General features: G+C 46.5%; 1 pseudogene; it reads left to right on the forward strand.

Moving 5' to 3' along the window:
• The first annotated feature begins 8,403 nt into the window (after positions 1-8,403).
• LOC135521161 (uncharacterized) lies at positions 8,404-9,513 on the forward strand (annotated as a pseudogene).
• Positions 9,514-9,796: the final 283 nt, after the last annotated feature.

Genomic DNA, 9,796 nt, shown 5'->3' on the forward strand with positions numbered 1-9,796 from the left:
AGGGAGAGGGGGCTGGGGGATTACGATGGGGTGGGAGTAGTCAGAGACTTGATCAGGAGGACTCCCATCTGCCAGCGGTCCTACACTAACCCTGTTCCTGGATGATAAGGAAATGCTTGCTTTCTGTGGAACAAAAAAATGACATATCTTTCAAAAGTCTAGCTGTCAAAGAGTGGAAAAACAGTTTGAAGTGCGTTGTTCTTGAGGAGAGAGAGGAAACCCTAAGGAATTAAAAATATGTGAAACTGCTTATCAGCTTCTTATCAGCTTCTTATCTAATGGTTTACTGAGGAACTGTAAATAAGAAAGGCTATACTTATTAATAATGTACTTTGAACTTTGGCGAAAAGCTCGGCACACGCATAATCAGGCTGACTGGGTCTCGTTCAGGCAAATGAGAAATAAGGGCACTCAGGCTCTCCGGAAGGCCAAAGTTAGTTACTTTATGGAGCAGTTCTCTCTCTGTGGGTCTAACCTCAAGAAGTTCTGGAAAATGGTTAAAGACCTGGAGAATAAACCCTCCTCCTCACAGCTGCCCATGTCTCTTAAAGTTGATGATGTGGTTGTTACTGAAAGGAAGCACATGGCTGAGCTTTCTAATCACCGCTTCATTGAGTCAGGATTCCTATTTGACTCAGCCATGCCTCCTGGCCAGTCCAACATTTCCTCTTCTACCACCACTTCTAATGCGACAATCCCTGATGCTCCTCCCTCGTTTCCCCCTGCCCCGTTACAAAGTTCACTGAGTCCGAGGTGCTAAAGGAGCTCCTTAAACTTGACCCCCAAAAAAACATCTTCTTTAAGTTTAGACCCTTTCTTCTTTAAGGCCCCTATAATCGTCATGCCTATCTCTGACCTTTTTAACCTGTTTCTCCTCTCTGGGGTGGTTCCCATTGCTTGGAAGGCAGCTACGATTCATCCTTTATTTAAATGTGAGATCAAGCTGGTCCTAACTGTTATAGGCCTATTTCTATTTTCCTCTGATTATCAAAAGTGTTGGAAAAACGAAATAATCAACTGACTGGCTTTCTTGATGTCTACAGTATTCTCTCTGGTATGCAATCTGGTTTCCGCTCAGGTTATGGATGTGTCACTACAACCTTACAGGTCCTCAATTATGTCACCATTTCCCTTGATTCTAAGCAATGTTGTGCTGCTATTTATATTGACTTAATCAAAGCTTTTGATACGGTAGACCATTCCATTCTTGTGGGCCGGCAAGGAGTATTGGTGTCTCTGAGGGGTCTTTGGCCTGGTCTTCTAACTACCTCCCTCAAAGAGTGCAGTGTATAAAGTCAGAACATCTGCTGTCTCAGCCACTTCCTGTCACCAAGGGTGTACCCCAAGGCTCGATCCTTGGCCCCACACTCTTCTCAATTTACATCAACAACATAGCTCAGGCAGTAAGAAGCTCTCTCAACCATTTATATGCAGATGATACAGTCTTAAACATATTCAGCTGGCCTCTTCCCGGATTTCGTGTTAAACGCTCTACAATAAAGCTTTCTTAGTATCCAACAAGCTTTCTCTGCCCTTAACCTTGTTCTGAACACCTCCAAAACAAAGGTCATGTGGTTTGGTAAGAAGAATGCCCCTCTCTCCACAGGTGTGATTACTACTTCTGAGGGTTTAGAGCTTGAGGTAGTCACCTCATACAAATACTTGGGCTAGACGGTACACTGTCCTTCTCTCAGCACATATCAAAGCTGCAGGCTAAAGTTAAATCTAGACTTGGTTTCCTCTATTGTAACCACTTCTCTTTCACCTCAGCTGCCAAACTAACCCTGATTCAGATGGCCATCCTACCCATCCTAGATCACGGAGATGTAATTTATAGATCGGCAGGTAAGGGTGCTCTCAAGCGGCTAGATGTTCTTTACCATTCGGCCATCAGATTTGCCACCAATTTTCCTTATAGGCCACATCACTGCACTCTATACTCTTCTGTAAACTGGTCATGTCTGTATACCCGGCGCAAGACCCACTGGTCGATGCTTATTTATAAAACCCTCTTAGGCCTCACTCACCCCTATCTGATATATCTACTGCAGCCCTCATCCTGCAACAAACACTCAAACAGGACAGTTTTATTTCAACCTCTTCATTCAAAGACTCAATCATGGACACTCTTACTGACAGTTGGGGCTGCTTTGCGTGATGTATTGTTGTCTCTACCTTCTTGCCCTTTGTGCTGTTGTCTGTGCCCAATAATATTTGTACCCTGTGCTACTACCATGTTGTGTTGCCATGTGTTGCTGCTATGCTATGTTGTTGTCTGTGGACTCTCTTTATGTAGTGTTGGTTTGTCTCTCTTGTCGTGGTGTGTTTAGTCCTAGATTTTTATTTAACACATTTTTTTTTTTAATAACAGCCCCCATCCCCTGCAGGAGGCCTTTTGGTAGGCCGTCATTGTAAATAAGAATTTGATCTTAACTGACTTGCCTGACTAGTGGTGTGGGTGCTGTGCTTTGGCAAAGTGTGTGGGGTTATATCCTGCCTGTTTGGCCATGTCCGGGGGTATCGTTGAATGGGGCCACAGTGTCTCCCTACCCCTCCTGTCTCAGCCTCCTGTCACGACTGCTGCTGAAGTCGATGCCTCTCTTGTTCGGGTGGTGCTCGGCGATCGACGTCACTGGTCTTCTAGCCATCATTGATCCATTTTTCATTCTCCATTGGTTTTGTCTTGTCTTCCTACACAACTGGTTCCAATCCCATTCATTACATGGTGTGTATTTAACCCTCTGTTTCCCCGCATGTCCCTGTCAGAGATGGTTTGTTTGTATATTCGTGTATTATGTATTGGTGCGCGACGGGTTCTTGTACCCACTTTTATTTTATCTTTTGTTTTTGATTATGGAGTTTTGTCAAGCCTATTAAACGACTCCATTTATACCAAGTTCGATTCTCCTGTGCCTGACTTCCCTGCCACCTACACACACGACATTACACCTCCAGTATTTATGCTGCAGTAGTTTGTGTTGGGGGGATCGGGTCAGTCTGTTATATCTGGAGTATTTCTCCTGTCTTATCCGGTGTCCGGTGTGAATTTAGGTATGCTCTCTCTAATTCTCTCGTTCTTTCTTTCTCTCACTCAGAGGACCTGAGCCGTAGGATCATGCCTCAGGACTACCTGGCCCGATGACTCTGTGCTGTCCCCAGTCCACCTGGCCGTGCTGCTGCTCTAGTTTCAACTGTTCTGCTTGCGGCTATGAAACCCTGAACTGTTCTCCGGACGTGCCATCTGTCCCAGACCTGCTGTTTTCAACTCTCTAGAGCGGTAGAGATAATCTTAATGATCAGCTATGAAAAGCCAACTGACATTTACTCCTGAGGTGCTGACTTGCTGCACCGTCGACAACTACTGTGATTATTATTATTCGACCATGCTGGTCATTTATGAACATTTGATCATCTTGGCCATGTTCTGTTATAATCTCCACCTGGCACAGCCAGAAGAGGACTAGCCTGGTTCCTCTTTAGGTTTCTTTCTAGGTTCTGGCCTTTCTTGGTAGTTTTTCCTAGCCACCATGCTTCTACACCTGCATTGCTTGCGGTTTGGGTTTTTAGGCTGGGTTTCTGTACAGCACTTTGAGATATCAGCTAATGTAAGAAGGGCTTTATAAATATATTTGATTTGATGTGTAGCTTCACCATTGTTTTTGTGTACGTATGGTGCCTTGGCACTGTAATTTAAATCAATGCTCTGTCCCCCTGTTACCATTACTTTCTTCCTTATTTTAGCATAGTTTCTGTCTACCTTACTTTTACTTCTAATCTAGTTTCACCATAATTTCCACAGTATGTACCTACAGGGCAAAGGCACTGTATACTAAAGCAATGCTCTTCTCCGCAGTTACCGTGTTAATTACCATTAATTTCTTTCTAATGTCATCATAGTTTCCATGTACCTTACTGTTAGTTTCTTTAGATTTTCTCAGATAGATTAACACCACAATAACAAGTAATTTTGTTTGTTATCTCCATAGCTAATACTTTCTACATAGCACAAGAAACATTCATAATATACTCCGTTAATATAATGGCAATTCACAACACTTGAATAAAAGGATTGTACAGTACATACACTGAGCAAAAATATTAAGCACAACATGTAAAGTGTTGGTTTCATGAGGTGAAATATCAGCCTATTTCTCACACAATTTGGGCACAAATTTGTTTACATCCCTGTTAGTGAGCATTTGTCCATTGCCAAGATAATCCATCCACCTGGTGTGGCATATCAAGAAGCTGATTAAACAGCATGATCATTACACAGGTGCACTTTGTGCTTAGGACAATAAAAGACCTCTCTAAAAAGTGCATTGTTGTCACACAACACAATGCCACAGATGTCTTAAGTTTTGAGGGACTGTGCAATTGACTGCAGGAATGTCCACCAGAACTGTTTCCAGAAAATGTTAATTTTTCTACCATAAGCTGCCTCCAACGTCGAGAATGGTGTGTAGAATTTGGTGTCTAGAATTTGGTGTGTAGAATATGGGGTGTAGGCTATGATAGACAGTCTCTTCTGGACAATTTGGCCGACTACAATTTTATTTACTTTTTTATTACTGGCAATTACTGGCTAACGAAAACCCTGGCGCATTTTCCCATCAGAGTTGTGTTTCCATCAAATTGACGGAATTGCGGAAAAGAGTCTGTGCATAAATACATATTGCAAATAAAATGAACTTTTGCAGTTATATTCCCATGCACCAAATAAAATTACATGTTTAATAGGTTTCCATCGTATTTTAAACTCCAGGCCTACTGATGTTCAGTAGGTATAGCGAATGTGCCAACTCTGGTATTGGCACGTGCGCTCGAGCCAACAGCTCATAGTGCGGGTAGAAACTCCTGCAAGCGGTTAGACAAGTGAAAATTATGGACAGTAAAGAAAACTTTAAGCTTGTCTCTCAATTTAAAAAAAACGTGTCAATACTTTGCCTCTTGATAACCAGCACACTTCTGTATTTTGTAAAAGCATTACATGGTTGCTGCCCATATCATTGCATGGTGCAGAAAATAAACGAGAGTTCAGGGGCCTTGCTTTAACAAAGTTAACCATTTTCATTGTAGTGTCCAAAACATCTTTCAAGCTGTCAGGCATTCCCTTGGCAGCAAGAGCCTCTCGGTGGATGCTGCAGTGTACCCAAGTGGCTCGGGAGCAACTGCTTGCACGCTCATTAACGCTCCACTATATCTCCCTGTCATGGCTTTTGCGCCATCAGTACAGATACCAACATGAGCAGCAGCTACGTTTGGCTACATATGGACCGTTAGTGATGGGTTCCGGTTGGAGCGAGCGGTCGCATCTACACTTCGGTCCGCAGGTAGTATAACTTTTCACTACATTTCGTTATAGTACAACGGTTTGATTTGTCTAATCTTAGCAATTTCTTCTTAGCTAGCTACATAGCCGTCTTTGCATCAACGACAATTGCATAATTATCGTATTTCGTCGTCCTAACGTATCTGCCCAGCAGCTAGCTAAGCAGCTAGCTAACATCCACTGTCCACTAGCACTGTAGAAACTATTACACTCAACTGAACGACTCGATTAGCGTAGTGTCAGCTAGCTACATAGTTGTCTTCGCTGTCTTCGTATCCAAGATAATTGTGCAGTTTAGAGTGTGTAGACTTAGAGTGATTATCTTAATTTACCGAGGTTAGCTAGCCAGCTATTTGTCGTCCTTAACGTAGGAAATGCTGCTAGCTAGCTAGCCAACAGCTAGCCAACCTCTACCGAATTGAACTCCAACTACCCGGTCAACATTCCGCGTCGCTCCACAGGTAGTATCACATTTTCATTTCACTTCATTACAGTACAACGGTTTGATTTGTTTGATCGTAGCTAGCCAGCTACATAGCCGTCTTTGTATCTAAGACAATTGTGTAGTCTAGAGCGATTTTCTAGGTTAGCTGGCCAGCTATTGTCGTTCTTTTAACGTAGCTAGCCAGCTAGCCCCCGAATAGCAGCACTGTAGTAACTATTACAGTACAACGGTTTGTTTTGTTTGATCGTAGCTAGCTAGCTACATAGCCGTCTTTGTATCTAAGACAATTGTGTAGCCTAGAGCGATTTTCTAGGTTAGCTGGCCAGCTATTGTCGTTCTTTTAACGTAGCTAGCCAGCTAGCCCCGAATAGCAGCACTGTAGTAACTATTACAGTACAACGGTTTGTTTTGTTTGATCGTAGCTAGCTAGCTACATAGCCGTCTTTGTATCTAAGACAATTGTGTAGCCTAGAGCGATTTTCTAGGTTAGCTAGCCAGCTATTGTCGTTCTTTTAAGGTAACGTAACGCAATCAACCTGCTAGCTAGCCAGCTAGCCCCGAATAGCAGCACTGTAGAAACTATTACACTCGACGGAACGACTTGATTAGTGTAGTGTCAACATCGCAGCCACTACCAGCTAGCCTACTCCAGCAGTACTGTATCATTTCAATCATTTTAGTCAATAAGATTCTTGCTACGTAAGCTTAACTTTCTGAACATTCGAGACGTGTAGTCCACTTGTCATTCCAATCTCCTTTGCATTAGCGTAGCCTCTTCTGTACCCTGTCAACTATGTGTCTATCTATCCCTGTTCTCTCCTCTCTGCACAGACCATACAAACGCTCCACACCGCGTGGCCGCGGCCACCCTAATCTGGTGGTCCCAGCGCGCACGACCCACGTGGAGTTCCTGGTCTCCGGTAGCCTCTGGAACTGCCGATCTGCGGCCAACAAGGCAGAGTTCATCTCAGCCTATGCCTCCCTCCAGTCCCTCGACTTCCTGGCACTGACGGAAACATGGATCACCACAGATAACACTGCTACTCCTACTGCTCTCTCTTCGTCCACCCACGTGTTCTCGCACACCCGAGAGCTTCTGGTCAGCGGGGTGGTGGCACCGGGATCCTCATCTCTCCCAAGTGGTCATTCTCTCTCTCTCCCCTTACCCATCTATCTATCGCCTCCTTTGAATTCCATGCTGTCACAGTTACCAGCCCTTTCAAGCTTAACATCCTTATCATTTATCGCCCTCCAGGTTCCCTCGGAGAGTTCATCAATGAGCTTGATGCCTTGATAAGCTCCTTTCCTGAGGACGGCTCACCTCTCACAGTCCTGGGCGACTTTAAACTCCCCACGTCTACCTTTGACTCATTCCTCTCTGCCTCCTTCTTTCCACTCCTCTCCTCTTTTGACCTCACCCTCTCACCTTCCCCCCCTACTCACAAGGCAGCCAATACGCTCGACCTCATCTTTACTAGATGCTGTTCTTCCACTAACCTCATTGCAACTCCCCTCCAAGTCTCCGACCACTACCTTGTATCCTTTTCCCTCTCGCTCTCATCCAACACTTCCCACACTGCCCCTACTCGGATGGTATCGCGCCGTCCCAACCTTCGCTCTCTCTCCCCGCTACTCTCTCTCCTCTTCCATCCTATCATCTCTTCCCTCTGCTCATACCTTCTCCAACCTTTCTCCTGATTCTGCTTCCTCAACCCTCCTCTCTTCCCTTTCTGCATCCTTTGACTCTCTATGTCCCCTATCCTCCAGGCCGGCTCGGTCCTCCCCTCCCGCTCCGTGGCTCGATGACTCATTGCGAGCTCACAGAACAGAGCTCCGGGCAGCCGAGCGGAAATGGAGGAAAACGTTCGCCTCCCTGCGGACCTGGCATCCTTTCACTCCCTCCTCTCTACATTTTCCTCCTCTGTCTCTGCTGCTAAAGCCACTTTCTACCACTCTAAATTCCAAGCATCTGCCTCTAACCCTAGGAAGCTCTTTGCCACCTTCTCCTCCCTCCTGAATCCTCCTCCCCCTCCCCCCTCCTCCCTCTCTGCAGATGACTTCGTCAACCATTTTGAAAAGAAGGTCGACGACATCCGATCCTCGTTTGCTAAGTCAAACGACACCGCTGGTTCTGCTCACACTGCCCTACCCTGTGCTCTGACCTCTTTTCCCCTCTCTCTCCAGATGAAATCTCGCTTCTTGTGACGGCCGGCCGCCCAACAACCTGCCCGCTTGACCCTATCCCCTCCTCTCTTCTCCAGACCATTTCCGGGGACCTTCTCCCTTACCTCACCTCGCTCATCAACTCATCCCTGACCGCTGGCTACGTCCCTTCCGTCTTCAAAGAGCGAGAGTTGCACCCCTTCTGAAAAAACCTACACTCGATCCCTCCGATGTCAACAACTACAGACCAGTATCCCTTCTTTCTTTTCTCTCCAAAACTCTTGAACGTGCCGTCCTTGGCCAGCTCTCCCGCTATCTCTCTCAGAATGACCTTCTTGATCCAAATCAGTCAGGTTTCAAGACTAGTCATTCAACTGAGACTGCTCTTCTCTGCATCACGGAGGCGCTCCGCACTGCTAAAGCTAACTCTCTCTCCTCTGCTCTCATCCTTCTAGACCTATCGGCTGCCTTCGATACTGTGAACCATCAGATCCTCCTCTCCACCCTCTCCGAGTTGGGCATCTCCGGCGCGGCCCACGCTTGGATTGCGTCCTACCTGACAGGTCGCTCCTACCAGGTGGCGTGGAAACATTAGAGAATCTGTCTCCTCGCCACGCGCTCTCACCACTGGTGTCCCCCAGGGCTCTGTTCTAGGCCCTCTCCTATTCTCGCTATACACCAAGTCACTTGGCTCTGTCATAACCTCACATGGTCTCTCCTATCATTGCTATGCAGACGACACACAATTAATCTTCTCCTTTCCCCCTTCTGATGACCAGGTGGCGAATCGCATCTCTGCATGTCTGGCAGACATATCAGTGTGGATGACGGATCACCACCTCAAGCTGAACCTCGGCAAGACGGAGCTGCTCTTCCTCCCGGGGAAGGACTGCCCGTTCCATGATCTCGCCATCACGGTTGACAACTCCATTGTGTCCTCCTCCCAGAGCGCTAAGAACCTTGGCGTGATCCTGGACAACACCCTGTCGTTCTCAACCAACATCATGGCGGTGGCCCGTTCCTGTAGGTTCATGCTCTACAACATCCGTAGAGTACGACCCTGCCTCACACAGGAAGCGGCGCAGGTCCTAATCCAGGCACTTGTCATCTCCCGTCTGGATTACTGCAACTCGCTGTTGGCTGGGCTCCCTGCCTGTGCCATTAAACCCCTACAACTCATCCAGAACGCCGCAGCCCGTCTGGTGTTCAACCTTCCCAAGTTCTCTCACGTCACCCCGCTCCTCCGCTCTCTCCACTGGCTTCCAGTTGAAGCTCGCATCCGCTACAAGACCATGGTGCTTGCCTACGGAGCTGTGAGGGGAACGGCACCGCAGTACCTCCAGGCTCTGATCAGGCCCTACACCCAAGCAAGGGCACTGCGTTCATCCACCTCTGGCCTGCTCGCCTCCCTACCATTGAGGAAGTACAGTTCCCGCTCAGCCCAGTCAAAACTGTTCGCTGCTCTGGCCCCCAATGGTGGAACAAACTCCCTCACGATGCCAGGACAGCGGAGTCAATCACCACCTTCCGGAGACACCTGAAACCCCACCTCTTCAAGGAATACCTAGGATAGGATAAGTAATCCTTCTCACCACCCCCCCTTAATGATTTAGATGCACTATTGTAAAGTGGCTGTTCCACTGGATGTCAGAAGGTGAATTCACCAATTTGTAAGTCGCTCTGGATAAGAGCGTCTGCTAAATGACTTAAATGTAAATGTAAATGTTAGTGGATTTCCTGCAAGAGAGTAACGGTTAATGTGATTTTATGTTAATTATTTGACTAGGCTACCTGTATTTGACATTGTGCTGTTATTTCGCTGAACACTAGATGGTTTAATTTTATTTTTGGCAGTG

This window comes from Oncorhynchus masou, chromosome 29 (assembly GCF_036934945.1).
Source record: "Oncorhynchus masou masou isolate Uvic2021 chromosome 29, UVic_Omas_1.1, whole genome shotgun sequence".
NCBI classification, from domain to species: Eukaryota; Metazoa; Chordata; class Actinopteri; order Salmoniformes; family Salmonidae; genus Oncorhynchus; species Oncorhynchus masou.